The 17072-nt window shown below is 40.9% G+C and overlaps 1 long non-coding RNA gene across 1 annotated transcript in view; it reads left to right on the top strand.

Moving 5' to 3' along the window:
* Positions 1-882: 882 nt before the first annotated feature.
* Positions 883-17072, top strand: part of LOC134480013 (uncharacterized) — a 37347-nt gene continuing 21157 nt past the window's right edge. Inside the window, exon 1 of the long non-coding RNA XR_010054115.1 lies at positions 883-2143. This is a non-coding gene — a long non-coding RNA (uncharacterized LOC134480013). The remainder of the gene's footprint in view (positions 2144-17072) is intronic.

Raw genomic sequence — 17072 nt, 5'->3', positions numbered from 1 at the left:
GAGAGAGAGTGGGTGTGGACTGCTGCTAAGCTATCTGTCTGACAAATGACCACATTCTGCAGAGCTCAAGATGAAAATGATTCACTGCGTGCGGATTTAGATGCATTTAAGCGCCGACATTTAACCTCCTTCATTTTCGAAAAGGGAAAGATCTAAGCAACTTGGAAATCACAAACCAGTCCGCTCAGAAACACAGAGAGATGAAATAATCAGCTGGAATCCAGGTGTGAATTAGAATTGGGAACTTTATTGTCAAGCAAACTCACTCCTAGAAAGGCTATAATTATCTGGATCACTGATAATATTTTCACCTGGCATGCAGAAAGCAGAAAAAAAAAGCTCTGTGACTGAAGACTGGTGTCACAGACCCTATGTGACAAAACTTAAGGTTTAATTTTTTTGTTCTTAGTTAATTCCTTATATACAGAACCTTAAGTAAACGGCTGTCAATTTGCTGAAGAGTTCTCGTTACTAAGAGTGCCTGTCTAATTTTCAAAAGCATATTAGAAATGTAGAATTGACAGTGGAAATTCTATTTCAGGAAAACAAACTGCCAACACTAGGAAGTTATGGATAATGATTTAGGGAAAAGTTTCAAATTAAACAAGAAATGAGATAGGGAAGTCAGTATTTCAAGGGCTGTGTTCAGAAAAATGAATCGTTCGGTTTATTTCCATTATTTGATTTTTATTATTTTGAAGCAGCGTCTCACTCTGTAGCCCAGGATATCATCATACTAACAACAATCCCTCTGCCTCAGCTTTCCAGGCACTTCGATGACAGGTATGGGCTACTTTTCCTGCCTCTGCTGCACACATCACAAAAGCTCTAAGGGTACCAGTGATTTACAGTGTTCCATGGAATCTCAGCAGAACACCAGAATCCATACAATGATTTTCACCCTGTGCTTAATGCAAATATGCAAGTGTTTTAGTATTACTTCACTACCGTAATGGCTGAAAATATTGAAGATATTTAAAATGAAACAAGGTGATTATAGAAATTAGAGCTATAACTGTCACATTTCTTGTATTGGAGAACTACTTCTGAAGGCAGGCATCCAGATCTCCAAGGAAGAAGCTACAAAAGGACGTCAGATCCACACAAGCTGGAATTACAGGTGCTTTGATCCATTCAATTTGTAGGTTCTGGGAACCAAATTCGGGCTCTCTGCAAGAGAAATACACAGTCTTACCGGCTGGGGAGCCATGTCTGCACTCCTTCCCCTCCCTACCTTGTAGACTATCAGGAAATGCAGGATCTACACGTCAGGTGATGGGAATATGTCCTAAAATGTAACAAACATGATTCCAGTCATAAGAGGTTTAATACATGATGTGCACTGAAGTTCTCTGCAGTAGCTGCATCTGTATTTAAGATCCTGTAGATTGTATGACCTTGACTCACTGCAGCATCTAGGCTGTCCATGGAAGGGATCTTGCATGTCAAATGCCAATGTTATTTGAGCTTTATCTGGCCTGATATTTCCATGAATAAATATTGTTCTGATAAAATTCCTGGACTGTTGCCTCCAGCTTGACAGTCTCAGCCTTTACTACACCTAAAGCTAGAAGGTGATGGTGACAATGTCTAAGTCCTATAGATGTCCCTTCTCTATGGAATCCTGTTTGCTGTCTTAATGACCCCACCTATGTGTTTTGTGATCATACTAATTTCTACTCGTTTTTCCTTGCAGTGAACATAACTGTTTCTGGGATGAAATGTGCAGTTCAGAGTGACTTTAACACAAGTTCCTTCATCTCCATAATCTCTTATATCTGGACCAGGAGAAAATATTTTCTAATTCTTCTATTAACTCAAAGTTACTGCTTTATGTTGACAATGGCGTCTTTTGTTGTTTTTGTTTGTTTTGTTTTTGCTATATATAAATCATTCACACGTGTTATTTGCCATTAAACTGTTAGCCAGATTTCTACTACTGTCAAAAGTATATAAAGTAAGTCCACTTCATAAGACAAAGATTTATTATAGCTTACAGTTTGAAGGTTTCATTCCAGGACTGGAGAGACTCATTGCATTTAAGGCCTTTGGACATCTTTCAGTAGCATCCTGTTGGCAAGTCTGTTACTTGGATTTCGCCCTGAACATATTGTCTACCGTTTGTGTCATGAAGGAAAATCAGGTGAGAGGTGTGTGTTTGCTGTTGGCTACTGTACAGATGCCAGCAGCTGAGGCTATCTGTGAAGTGACTGCTGTGTTTGGGATCCAGAATATGTTTCAAGGGATCGTGTGCCTTTGTTGCTCAACCTGATGTTTTCAGACGGTGTGATCGTGGTAACAACAAAAGATGGAGTCTGCAACAAAAGAAGATGAAGCTGTGCATTTGGGGTTCAGACAGGCTTCCCCTGTACTAGCTCTTGGGTTATTTTTTGAGGTGCAAACGCCTATAATGAAAACATAATAGTAAACACGACACCTCTTCCCAAGCTCTCTCTAAGTTATTCAAGTGATTATCAAGGTAGAAGGTATCCTGGAAATGCTGGGCTTTTCGGCTGGTTGCTTAGAAGTGCAGCTGTCCTCTAAACCACTCCCAAGTGGCTGGCACTTACAAAGGTGACAGTCTCATTAGGAACTGTGCCCTTCCACTTGGAGGACCTGCACTAAGTCCAGGCAGCCAGTGTGGACTTTCACTACAGGACATGAGTGGGTGGCCAGAGAGTTGTACAGGAACGAAGGTGAAAAGACAAAGGTGAAGGGATGCTGGCATTCAGTGTCAGCCATGTAGGTCCGTCCTAGCCTCACAGATACACATTACAGATATAATTGCAGTGAACTTCATGAGGACCACAGACCCTGGGAAAACTGCCCACAGCTGCCTGCTATGTGATTCCAGGTAAAAGCCTCCTCTGTTTTGCAACAGTGTGAGACAGGTGGATCATAAGGTATCTAAATTCAAAATGTGTCCTGAACTTCTCCCTTGTCTAAGCTTTCCACATGCAACCTTTCCAACCAAGAAAATTCGTATCACCCAGGCACATTGGTATATTAATAGCTCTACGTGTCCAATTCTTATTGATGAAATATCTTTAGGAAATTTATTTGGAAACAATTCTTTGCTGCCCATTTAATTTATGAAAAATGAAAGCAAATCTGCACAGTAATGAGATAGATGCACTTATTTGTCCTTAAAGAATTAAATCTTGTCTGGATAGTTGATAGAATAGGATGCAGAACATTTTTAGAGTTGATCAATATTTTTAATTTTAGTCATGTGTGTTGACTTTTGGGACATTTCAGAGAATTTCAGAAATCTTTTTCTAATCCTAAGCAAAATGTATCTAGTGATTGTGTTTTTGTGTTTGTGTATGCATGCGTGTGCACGATGGCTTGTGTGTGTATAAAATTCAAGTCAGTAACTCCAATGACAAGTTTTAAAATGAAACATTCTAATAATACAGTACAATACAAAGAGATGTGAATTCTATACTTGCAAACTGGAGAATGATGGTAAGAAAATAATAAAAATTTTGTTTTCTGTTAACAAAACAATTGTGTTTCTGTAGGAGCAGAAAAAATTGTGTGTGTACAGAGAAAGCACTTTAATTCATGATACACATGATCTTGAATCTGGGCGAGGGTGTGTTAGGTGGCATTCAGTGTTCCTGTGTAGCATGACGAAACGTTGTCATGAACATAGCAACATGTGCATCCAGTATGTTCAAACAAAGGCTGCAAGGAATTTGTGTGTTTAACACAGGAGAGCAATATTTGGAACACTGTGGTTTCATTATACATTTGGTTTTGAATTAATTTTTGCTCCTTGACTGATCAGAACCTTTTTATTGCCATTTTTTAAGTTACATCATTCCATATTGGGCTGAAACTGACAGTTTAGGAAGCTGAGGTTTACATTTTCAAACAAGTTGTACTTTTCATAACCATTTTGAATAGTAACAGACATCCAATGAATAGTAGCCACAATATGTGCATGCATATTAGACAATTTATTTTCAAGAATGTCCAAAATACCCCACAGTATAGACCTGGGGAAATAGCTCAGAATGTAAATGCTTGTCTTGGCAAAAACAAGACCCTGAGTTCAATCTTGTAATCCAAAGAACATGTTAGGGTGTGGTAGCATGTGCTTGTAATACCGGGATCAGTGGTGCAGAGGCAGTTGGATATCTGGGACTTGCTGGTTAGCTGGCTTAGCCTAATTAGTGAGGTATAGACCACAGAGACCAATGACTCTGACTCTCTCTCTCTCTCTCTCTCTCTCTCTCTCTCTTTCTCTCTTTCTCTCTATCTCTATCTCTCTCTCTCTGAAAAAACAAAAAGATATATGTCTCCATGTATATGCACCTAAATAATGGCACCTAAAATTGTTCTCTGGACTTCACATATATACAAATACAAAGTACACATACTCTGGACACAATTCATCTCTCTCTCTCTCTCTCTCTCTCTCTCTCTCTCTCTCTCACACACACACACACACACACACACACACACACACACACACACACACACACACACTTTGAAGTATTGTAAATAAAGTTATGATACCCTCAAATCTATGTCCTGGAAAGGGAACCTCATTTCTTTATCAGAAAATATTACTATAAGCATATTTCTTAGTTAAGGGTGCCTCCCCTTTCTACTTAAAACCCCCTCCCCCTTGCTTTAACTTTGAAACTTGTAGGCTAAGTTGAAAAGTCTCGAAAAGTCAGTTCAATCTTTGTGAAGAAATGAGACTTAAAAACAAATAAACTCCAAATAAGGCAAAACAACGACCCCCTCACCCGTCACTGCTCCTCTTTTCTTAGATTAACCAGTGCCCTGAGATCTTCAGCACCTATAACTGTGCTCAGTGTCTTTTGTTCCTGTTTGTTCTCATTGCTTATTCAGAGACAAATGGATTTCTTTTCTGTCCTTTATTTTCCCAAATGGGTAAAATTGGGAATACATAATTTTTGTTTGATTTAAGTAGTTTCATTTACCCCCCAAATTTCCACTTAGAAATTCAAATTTATTTGTGGTACGTTTTGATAAATAAAGATAAAGATGGATGCAGTTTATAATTGTTATTTAGATTACGATTTTGATGTTTAGAACCATTTTTAGAAGAGAATCTTGCTATTCAAGAGAGCGCTGTACTGTGTAAATCTATAAACATTTGTTTCCAATGTACATAACAATTTCCTAACCATTTTAAAAGCCTACTTTTAATATGAAGCTATTGATTATTATTAAAGATGTCAGGAACCAACTTTGGCAGGCTAGGAACAGGCAGAATCAAAACAGCAACCCAAAAGTAATGGTTTAAAATACTGCTTTACCTTTTAAAAATGGAGCAAGCTGTTGGGTACCATTTCTGAACCTCAAGTTTGCTAAATAGGGCAAGCGAATACTCATTGCCCAATTGTATGCCATTCTATCAGCTGTGTGGCAATGTCTAAGGAACATTTTCTAGCTATGTTTGACTCTTGTGTTTTTGAGACATTTCTAATTGGTCTAAGATATTCCTTCCCCCTACTTTCCCCTCTCCCTTTTCCTTTTATTTTGTATGCTCATTTTGTACTTTTTAATACCAATGTTAACCAAGCCTTCTGTTTGTTTATTTTTGTGTTTTGGGGCAGGACCTCACCATGTAGTTTTGGCTGTCCTGGAATCCCCTGTGTAGACCAGGTTGGCTTGGAACTCATGGAGATCCACCTGTCTCGGTCTCCTGATTGGTGGGATCGAAGGCATGAGTTTCCACAATCAGCTGCTAATCAAACAATTCTAAAATACTAATTCACACAAAGGTAGACAAATAAATATTCAGGTTTAAGTTAACCATAAAATTACTACCTACACGTAAAGATAAAGTCAAGAGTACTTCAAGGCCCTGACTGGGTTTCTTGCTAAACAATTATGAGCCAATAAATATTTTTTCCATAATCTTATGGTTTACCACCTACACTATGTCTGGAATTTAAGAAAAATGTTGAGATATGCTGAGTGCATTTCTGTCTAACTTGCATTATTATTATTATTATTATTATTATTGTTGTTGTTGTTGTTGCTGTTGTTGTTGTTGTTGTTATATAGTTTGTATTTCTAGGACCCATGAGGTGGCCATGGGATTGCTTTGCTGACACTGGCCAATGCTCTAGCGCTCAGCTGCCTCCCAGCCCTGTTTCATTTTGCTTATGTCTTTTGAAGCCTTATATGACAGGAAATTTTGGAATTTTGGGGTCCTAGACAAAGCAATATTATATTCTGCACTGTCCACAGTACACTATTATTTCTTACTCTCTTCACACCAAAATCATGAGAACTTTCTTCAATTTTTGACCACTTGGTGACTGTACCATACCGTTCCTGAGTGCTTTTAACTTTCATTTTCTTGGCTATGAGCAATGTTAAACACTATTTCTTAACTTATGTCCACTTTCTTTTCTGTAAATGCCATCCAATCTATTTGACAACTTTAATTTGGTTGTCCTTTTCTGAAATTCTATAATTCTTTACATATTTCTGGAGTTATCTTGCACCCAATATTGCAAATACCCTAAGAGAGTGCCCACACCCAGCTTTTCTCTCCATTCCCTTTACAAACTGTAGCGTGTTTGCGAAGGAGTTTGCCCAGTCCCCTCAAGGATAAAACTCTCCATGGAAAAATGTAGGGTAGCCATCTCATTTCTTTTAAATGAAAAATTAACTTTCTACAATCATTGATTTAGATGTCCATCCTTTCTTCAGAAATTGGCAGTGCCAGTTCTGGCACACGTCACCTTCCATTTATTTGTAAGTGGATTACCCTCTGGTCTCTCATTTGATTCTGTTTGTCTATTGATGTATCATCATGTATACATTTTGATATCCAATAGGAAAGGTCCTCTTAAATTATTTGATTAATTCAGAAGTCTCTTGTCTATTTTAAGACTTCTGCTTAATCATAGAATTTAGAAGCATATTTTGTTAACAGGAAAACAACCTAATGGGATTTTGATTTGAATTAAAGTATAGGGGGAGCTGACACTCTTGCAATGCTAAATCAGTTGTACAAAAATAGAATGTCTCTGCATTTACTTAGGCTTTCTTTAATGTCTTTAAATCAATAACTATGGCATTTTCAAAAAGATTTCTATTTATTTTGCTGGTTTTGCACCAGGAATATTCTCTGATCTCAGCCTATTGGAAGTAGAGTGGTACCAGGAGTATTATTGGTTGCCCCTGAATTGATACCTTTAAAAAAATAACACAACCTATGGATTCAAGAATTTAGTTGTGTACTAGAAGCATAAAACAGGGGAACTTTGTTACTATTTAAAACACTATTGTTTTTCTACATTATTTTGTGTTTTTCATGTAACAATATCATTTATTTGTGGTAGTTTAATTTATTTTTTCATACTTTCTCCCTTCTGCTTCCCCTTTCCTCTTCTTTTATCTCCCATCTTTTATCCTCTGGTTCCTTTTCTTTCCCCTTTTCTCTCTCCCTCCTGTCCTCTCTCTCTCTTCCCCTTTGCCTCCCCTTCTTTACTCCCGTTCACTTTCCCCTACCCCCTTTGCCTTTCCCTGCTTCTCTTTCTTCTCCTCCATTCCCCTTCTCTCCTTCCCCTCCCCTCCCCTTCCCTCTCCACCCCTACCTTCCCTTTCCCTTCTTTCCCCCCTCTCTTCTCCTCTCTTCTTACCCCTGGATCCTTAATTCCAAAGAGAAATGAGAATAGGAGGTTCTTTTCTAGTCATGGTATTAAAGTAAATAGTTCACCCAGTTTACCATTAAGCATGGCATGTTGTTGATGATAGCAGATTCATAGAGGCATTTTAGAGTATGATGCTGGTAATTTTATTGAAGTGTTTTTTCTTTACTATTGCTAGGATGGTATGAGTTTTATACCCTTAGTTTCTTAATGTTGCAAATGGGATTTCTTCTTTTTCTGATTATAGACTATCCTTGAACTCCTCTGGAAAGTCATTGGAGCATGTAGTTTACTAAACTTATAGCTTTATTAGGTGTCTAATGTATTTCTTAGGAATTTCTATTCTATATTGTTCAGTGAACTCATCATATGATTTTCTTTTCTCACACTATCTGACCTGTTTAAATATCATGTTAATGGTAGTATCATAAAATATTTGAGGTATTACTTTTTCTTTTATAGTAGAAATGATTGAATTGAAATTACTACTTTCTAATATTTTGATAGAATCTACTGTAAAAATCTGGGTATGCTATTTTGGAGGTGAAGATTTAAAACTATAGATTCAATTATACAAATTCTTTTAGACATACTCATGGTCACTATTTTTCTTATTTAGTGAATTATGTATTTCTTTAAAGGTGCCTTCTATTTTATTTAAATTACAAAATTAACTTATATAGAGGTTAAATTTAATATCTACCATGTGGACTTATTTTTCTATGTGGACTTTTATTCATAATAATTTTGTGCTTTCTATTTTGTGATGAGTTGGTGATTAATGAATTTTAAAAAAATTGTCTCTCATAAAATACCTACCAACCACAGTTCCTTTCCTCTCTCTCCACTTTTCCCAGTTCTCTCTCCCATACCTCCCTCTCTCCCCCAGATCCACTTCCCATTTGCCTTCAAAAAATTCAGGCCTCCCAGTGATATCAACCAAACACACAACAAGAAGTTACAAAATGACTAGAAACAAACCCTCATATTAGAGCTGGGTGAGGCAACCCAGAAGAAAGAAAGGGGCTCCAAGATCAGGTGAAAGGGTCAGATATACCCTACTCCCACTGTTAGGTCTACCACAAAACCTCCAAGCTAAAAAAAAATCGAATATTTTCAGGGGACTTAGCACAGACCCATGCAGGCTCCATGATGGATGCTTCAGTCTCTGTGAGCCTATAAGCCGTTCTTAGTTGATTTCATTCTTCTAGTGTCCTCCATCCCTCTTTCTCCTCCTCTTCTGCTGAGTTTTCTGAGCTTTGATGGGAGGAACTTAATAAAGATCTTCAGTTTGGGCTCTCTCTCCACCTAATGTTTAGCTTTGGGTCTCTGCATCTGTTCCCATCATATTCTAATTTTAGTATATGTGCTGCCTAAGCGAGCACCCCATCATATTATAGAAGACTTATTTTTCCTATCCTAAGTCTCTGGGGTATTTAGCTTCCATTCCTGGTCATCTAGGCAGTGTCAGGCACGGGTTTCCTTTCATGGCGTGGGTCTTAAATTAACACAGACATTGGTAGGCCACTCCACAAGTTCTGTGCCTCCATTGCCCTCAGAAATTTTCCAGACAGGATAGATTGTAGGCTGATGGTTTTGTGGCTGGGTTGCTGACCCAGTCCCACCACTAGAAGTTGCCTGGTTACAGAAGATAGCTGGTTCAGGCTCTGTATCTTCCATTACTAGGAGTCCTCCATAAAGTCACCCTTATAGGAACCTGGTAGTTTCTATTGCACTAGGTTTCTACATTGATCCCCAAACCCAAAATGCTCTCCAATTACAGTTGTTTCTCCCCATACTCTTTCCCTCCATCCCCTGACCCCACCTGATTACTTCATCCTCTCATTCTCACAACCCAACCTAGCCCACTTGCAAAAATCTGTTCAATATCCCTTTCCCAGGGAGGACCATGGGTCCTCCTTAGAGCCCTCCATGTTACCTTTCCTTTCTGGGTCTATGGGTTATAGCACAATTAATTTTTATTTAACAGCTAATATCCACTTATAGATGAATACCATGTTTCCCTTTCTGAGTCTGTTTTACCTCACTGAAAATGATTTATGGAGACACCGCCGGAACCTGAAGGAACAGACCGGATAAACAGTTCTCTGCACCCAAATCCCGTGGGAGGGAGAGCTAAACCTTCAGAGAGGCAGACACGCCTGGGAAACCAGAAGAGACTGCACGCTGCACACATTACTGATTCCAGAGGAAAACACCAAACGCCATCTGAAACCCTGGTGCACTGAAGCTCCTGGAAACGGCGGCACAGATCTTCCTGGTTGCTGCCGCAGAGAGCTCGTGGGCAGCACCCCGCGAGCAAACTTGAGCCTTGGGACCACAGGTAAGACCAACTTTTCTGCTGCAAGAGACCTGCCTGGTGAACTCGGGACACACAGAGGCAGAATTCCTCTAGGACCGGGCACTCCCTGTGTTTACCGGGAGTCCCACACCCAAGGATCCCGGCCCCCAGCAGCTCTCTGCTCCCAGACCCCGTGGGAGAGAGACCTCACCACCTGGTCAGGTGGGCACCCCTGAGGCTGCAGAGCGGAAGAGACCACCAACACTGCCCACCCCTGCCCACATCCCTGGCCCAAGAGGAAACTGTATAAGGCCTCTGGGTTCCCGTAGGGGAGGGCCCAGGAGCGACAGAACCCCTGCGCCTGAGACACCGCCGGGACCTGAAGGAACAGACCGGAAAAACAGTTCTCTGCACCCAAATCCCTTGGGAGGGAGAGCTAAACCTTCAGAGAGGCAGACACGCCTGGGAAACCAGAAGAGACTGCACTCTGCACACATCTCGGACGCCAGAGGAAAACACCAAACACCATCTGGAACCCTGGTGCACTGAAGCTCCCGGAAACAGCAGCGCAGATCTTCCTGGTTGCTGCCGCCGCAGAGAGCTCATGGGCAGCACCCCACGAGCAAACTTGAGCCTTGGGACCACAGGTAAGACCAACTTTTCTGCTGCAAGTGACCTGCCTGGTGAACTCAAGACACAGGCCCACAGGAACAGCTGAAGACCTGTAGAGAGGAAAAACTACACGCCCGAAAGCAGAACACTCTGTCCCCATAACAGGCTGAAAGAAAACAGGAAAACAGGTCTACAGCACTCCCGACACACAGGCTTATAGGACAGTCTAGCCACTGTCAGAAATAGCAGAATAAAGCAACACTAGAGATAATCTGATGGTGAGAGGCAAGCGCAGGAACCCAAGCAACAGAAACCAAGACTACATGGCACCATCGGAGCCCAATTCTCCCATCAAAACAAACATGGAATATCCAAACACACCAGAAAAGCAAGATCTAGTTTCAAAATCATATTTGATCATGATGCTGGAGGACTTCAAGAAAGACGTGAAGAACTCCCTTAGAGAACAAGTAGAAGCCCATAGAGAGGAGTCACAAAAATCCCTGAAAGAATTCCAGGAAAACACAATCAAACAGCTGAAAGAATTAAAAATGGAAATAGAAGCAATCAAGAAAGAACACATGGAAACAACCCTGGATATAGAAAACCAAAAGAAGAGACAAGGAGCTGTAGATACAAGCTTCACCAACAGAATACAAGAGATGGAAGAGAGAATCTCAGGAGCAGAAGATTCCATAGAAATCATTGACTCAACTGTCAAAGATAATGTAAAGCGGAAAAAGCTACTGGTCCAAAACATACAGGAAATCCAGGACTCAATGAGAAGATCAAACCTAAGGATAATAGGTATAGAAGAGAGTGAAGACTCCCAGCTCAAAGGACCAGTAAATATCTTCAACAAAATCATAGAAGAAAACTTCCCTAACCTAAAAAAAGAGATACCCATAGGCATACAAGAAGCCTTCAGAACTCCAAATAGATTGGACCAGAAAAGAAACACCTCCCGTCACACAATGGTCAAAACACCAAACGCACAAAATAAAGAAAGAGTATTAAAAGCAGTAAGGGAAAAAGGTCAAGTAACATATAAAGGCAGACCTATCAGAATCACACCAGATTTTCGCCAGAAACTATGAAGGCCAGAAGATCCTGGACTGATGTCATACAGACCCTAAGAGAACACAAATGCCAGCCCAGGTTACTGTATCCGGCAAAACTCTCAATTAACATAGATGGAGAAACCAAGATATTCCATGACAAAACCAAATTTACACAATATCTTTCTACAAATCCAGCACTACAAAGGATAATAAATGGTAAAGCCCAACATAAGGAGGCAAGCTATACCCTAGAAGAAGCAAGAAACTAATCGTCTTGGCAACAAAACAATGAGAAGAAAAGCACACAAACATAACCTCACATCCAAATATGAATATAACAGGAAGCAATAATCACTATTCCTTAATATCTCTCAACATAAATGGCCTCAACTCCCCAATAAAAAGACATACATTAACAAACTGGATACGCAACGAGGACCCTGCATTCTGCTGCCTACAGGAAACACACCTCAGAGACAAAGACAGACACTACCTCAGAGTGAAAGGCTGGAAAACAACTTTCCAAGCAAATGGTCGGAAGAAGCAAGCTGGAGTAGTCATTTGAATATCAAATAAAATCAATTTTCAACTAAAAGTCATCAAAAAAGATAAGGAAGGACACTTCATATTCATCAAAGGAAAAATCCACCAAGATGAACTCTCAATCCTAAATATCTATGCCCCAAATACAAGTGTACCTACATACGTAAAAGAAACCTTACTAAAGCTCAAAACACACATTGCACCTCACACAATAATAGTAGGAGATTTCAACACCCCACTCTCATCAATGGACAGATCATTGAAACAGAAATTAAACAGAGGTAGACAGATTAAGAGAAGTCATGAGCCAAATGGACTTAACAGATATTTATAGAACATTCTATCCTAAAGCAAAAGGATATACCTTCTTCTCAGCTCCTCATGGTACTTTCTCCAAAATTGACCATATAATTGGTCAAAAAACGGGCCTCAATAGGTACAGAAAGATAGAAATAATCCCATGCCTGCTATCAGACCACCACGGCCTAAAACTGGTCTTCAATAACAATAAGGGAAGAATGCCCACATATACGTGGAAATTGAACAATGCTCTACTCAATGATAACCTGGTCAAGGAAGAAATAAAGAAAGAAATTAAAAACTTTTTAGAATTTAATGAAAATGAAGGTACACCATACCCAAACTTATGGGACACAATGAAAGCTGTGCTAAGAGGAAAACTCATAGCGCTGAGTGCCTGCAGAAAGAAACAGGAAAGAGCATATGTCAGCAGCTTGACAGCACACCTAAAATCTCTAGAACAAAAAGAAGCAAATACAGGCAGCAGCTCTCTGCTCCCAGACCCGGTGAGAGAGAGACCCAACCGCCTGGTCAGGTGGGCACTCCTGAGGCTGCAGAGCGGAAGAGACCACCAACACTGCTCACCCCTGCCCACATCCCTGGCCCAAGAGGAAACTGTATAAGGCCTCTGGGCTCCCGTGGGGAAGGGCCCAGGAGCGGCAGGACCCCTGCCGGAGACACCGCCGGACCCTGAAGGAAACAGACCGGATAAACAGTTCTCTGCACCCAAATCCCGTGGGAGGGAGAGCTAAACCTTCAGAGAGGCAGACAGGCCTGGGAAACCAGAAGAGACTGCTCCCTGCACACACATCTCGGACGCCAGAGGAAAAAGCCAAAGACCATCTGGAACCCTGGTGCACTGAAGCTCCCGGAAGGGGTGGCACAGGTCTTCCTGGTTGCTGCCGCTGCAGAGAGCCCCTGGGCAGCACCCCATGAGCGAACTTGAGCCTCGGGACCACAGGTAAGACCAAATTTTCTGCTGCAAGAAAGCTGCCTGGTGAGCTTGGGACACACGGAAGCAGAATTTCTCTAGAACCGGGCACGTTCTGTGTTTACCGGAAGTCCCACACCCGCGGATCCCGGCCCGCAGCAGCTCTCTGCTCCCAGACCCGGTGAGAGAGAGACCCAACCGCCTGGTCAGGTGGGCACTCCTGAGGCTGCAGAGCGGAAGAGACCACCAACACTGCTCACCCCTGCCCACATCCCTGGCCCAAGAGGAAACTGTATAAGGCCTCTGGGCTCCCGTGGGGGAGGGCCCAGGAGCGGCAGGACCCCTGCCACAGACACCGCCGGACCCTGAAGGAAACAGACCGGATAAACAGTTCTCTGCACCCAAATCCCGTGGGAGGGAGAGCTAAACCTTCAGAGAGGCAGACAGGCCTGGGAAACCAGAAGAGACTGCTCCCTGCACACACATCTCGGACGCCAGAGGAAAAAGCCAAAGACCATCTGGAACCCTGGTGCATTGAAGCTCCCGGAAGGGGCGGCACAGGTCTTCCTGGTTGCTGCCGCTGCAGAGAGCCCCTGGACAGCACCCCACGAGCAAACCTGAGCCTCGGGACCACAGGTAAGACCAAATTTTCTGCTGCAAGAAAGCTGCCTGGTGAACGCAAGACACAGGCCCACAGGAACAGCTGAAGACCTGTAGAGAGGAAAAACTACACGCCCGAAAGCAGAACACTCTGTCCCCATAACTGACTGAAAGAGAGGAAAACACGTCTACAGCACTCCTGACACACAGGCTTATAGGACAGTCTAGCCACTGTCAGAAATAGCAGAACAAAGTAACACTAGAGATAATCTGATGGCGAGAGGCAAGCGCAGGAACCCAAGCAACAGAAACCAAGACTACATGCCATCATCGGAGCCCAATTCTCCCACCAAAACAAACATGGAATATCCAAACACACCAGAAAAGCAAGATCTATTTTCAAAATCATATTTGATCATGATGCTGGAGGACTTCAGGAAAGACCTGAACACACTTAGGGAAGCACAGGAAAACATTAATAAACAAGTAAAAGCCTACAGAGAGGAATCGCAAAAATCCCTGAAAGAAATCCAGGAAAACACAATCAAACAGTTGAAGGAATTAAAAATGGAAATAGAAGCAATCAAGAAAGAACACATGGAAACAACCCTGGATATAGAAAACCAAAAGAAGAGACAAGGAGCTGTAGATACAAGCTTCACCAACAGAATACAAGAGATGGAAGAGAGAATCTCAGGAGCAGAAGATTCCATAGAAATCATTGACTCAACTGTCAAAGATAATGTAAAGCGGAAAAAGCTACTGGTCCAAAACATACAGGAAATCCAGGACTCAATGAGAAGATCAAACCTAAGGATAATAGGTATAGAAGAGAGTGAAGACTCCCAGCTCAAAGGACCAGTAAATATCTTCAACAAAATCATAGAAGAAAACTTCCCTAACCTAAAAAAAGAGATACCCATAGACATACAGGAAGCCTACAGAACTCCAAATAGATTGGACCAGAAAAGAAACACCTCCCGTCACATAATTGTCAAAACACCAAACGCACAAAATAAAGAAAGAATATTAAAAGCAGTAAGGGAAAAAGGTCAAGTAACATATAAAGGGAGACCTATCAGAATCACACCAGACTTCTCGCCAGAAACTATGAAGGCCAGAAGATCCTGGACTGATGTTATACAGACCCTAAGAGAACACAAATGCCAGCCCAGATTACTGTATCCAGCAAAACTCTCAATTAACATTGATGGAGAAACCAAGATATTCCATGACAAAACCAAATTTACACAATATCTTTCTACAAATCCAGCACTACAAAGGATAATAAATGGTAAAGCCCAACATAAGGAGGCAAGCTATACCCTAGAAGAAGCAAGAAACTAATCGTCTTGGCAACAAAACAAAGAGAATGAAAGCACACAAACATAACCTCACATCAAATATGAATATAACGGGAAGCAATAATCACTATTCCTTAATATCTCTCAATCTCAATGGCCTCAACTCCCCAATAAAAAGACATAGATTAACAAACTGGATACGCAACGAGGACCCTGCATTCTGCTGCCTGCAGGAAACACACCTCAGAGACAAAGACAGACACTACCTCAGAGTGAAAGGCTGGAAAACAACTTTCCAAGCAAATGGTCAGAAGAAGCAAGCTGGAGTAGCCATTCTAATATCAAATAAAATCAATTTCCAACTAAAAGTCATCAAAAAAGATAAGGAAGGACACTTCATATTCATCAAAGGAAAAATCAACCAAGATGAACTCTCAATCCTAAATATCTATGCCCCAAATACAAGGGCACCTACATATGTAAAAGAAACCTTACTAAAGCTCAAAACACACATTGCACCTCACACAATAATAGTGGGAGATTTCAACACCCCACTCTCATCAATGGACAGATCATGGAAACAGAAATTAAACAGTGATGTAGACAGACTAAGAGAAGTCATGAGCCAAATGGACTTAACGGATATTTATAGAACATTCTATCCTAAAGCAAAAGGATATACCTTCTTCTCAGCTCCTCATGGTACTTTCTCCAAAATTGACCATATAATTGGTCAAAAAACGGGCCTCAACAGGTACAGAAAGATAGAAATAATCCCATGCGTGCTATCGGACCACCACGGCCTAAAACTGGTCTTCAATAACAATAAGGGAAGAATGCCCACATATACGTGGAAATTGAACAATGCTCTACTCAATGATAACCTGGTCAAGGAAGAAATAAAGAAAGAAATTAAAAACTTTTTAGAATTTAATGAAAATGAAGATACAACATACTCAAACTTATGGGACACAATGAAAGCTGTGCTAAGAGGAAAACTCATAGCGCTGAGTGCCTGCAGAAAGAAACAGGAAAGAGCATATGTCAGCAGCTTGACAGCACACCTAAAAGCTCTAGAACAAAAAGAAGCAAATACACCCAGGAGGAGTAGAAGGCAGGAAATAATCAAACTCAGAGCTGAAATCAACCAAGTAGAAACAAAAAGGACCATAGAAAGAATCAACAGAACCAAAAGTTGGTTCTTTGAGAAAATCAACAAGATAGATAAACCCTTAGCCAGACTAACGAGAGGACACAGAGAGTGTGTCCAAATTAACAAAATCAGAAATGAAAAGGGAGACATAACTACAGATTCGGAGGAAATTCAAAAAATCATCAGATCTTACTATAAAAACCTATATTCAACAAAATTTGAAAATCTTCAGGAAATGGACAATTTCCTAGACAGATACCAGGTATCGAAGTTAAATCAGGAACAGATAAAACAGTTAAACAACCCCATAACTCCTAAGGAAATAGAAGCAGTCATTAAAGGTCTCCCAACCAAAAAGAGCCCAGGTCCAGACGGGTTTAGTGCAGAATTCTATCAAACCTTCATAGAAGACCTCATACCAATATTATCCAAACTATTCCACAAAATTGAAACAGATGGAGCCCTACCGAATTCCTTCTATGAAGCCACAATTACTCTTATACCTAAACCACACAAAGACACAACAAAGAAAGAGAACTTCAGACCAATTTCCCTTATGAATATCGACGCAAAATACTCAATAAAATTCTGGCAAACCGAATTCAAGAGCACAT

This window comes from Rattus norvegicus, chromosome 8, assembly GCF_036323735.1.
Source record: "Rattus norvegicus strain BN/NHsdMcwi chromosome 8, GRCr8, whole genome shotgun sequence".
Classification (NCBI taxonomy): Eukaryota; Metazoa; Chordata; class Mammalia; order Rodentia; family Muridae; genus Rattus; species Rattus norvegicus.
This window is presented reverse-complemented; position numbering and strand designations above follow the sequence as displayed.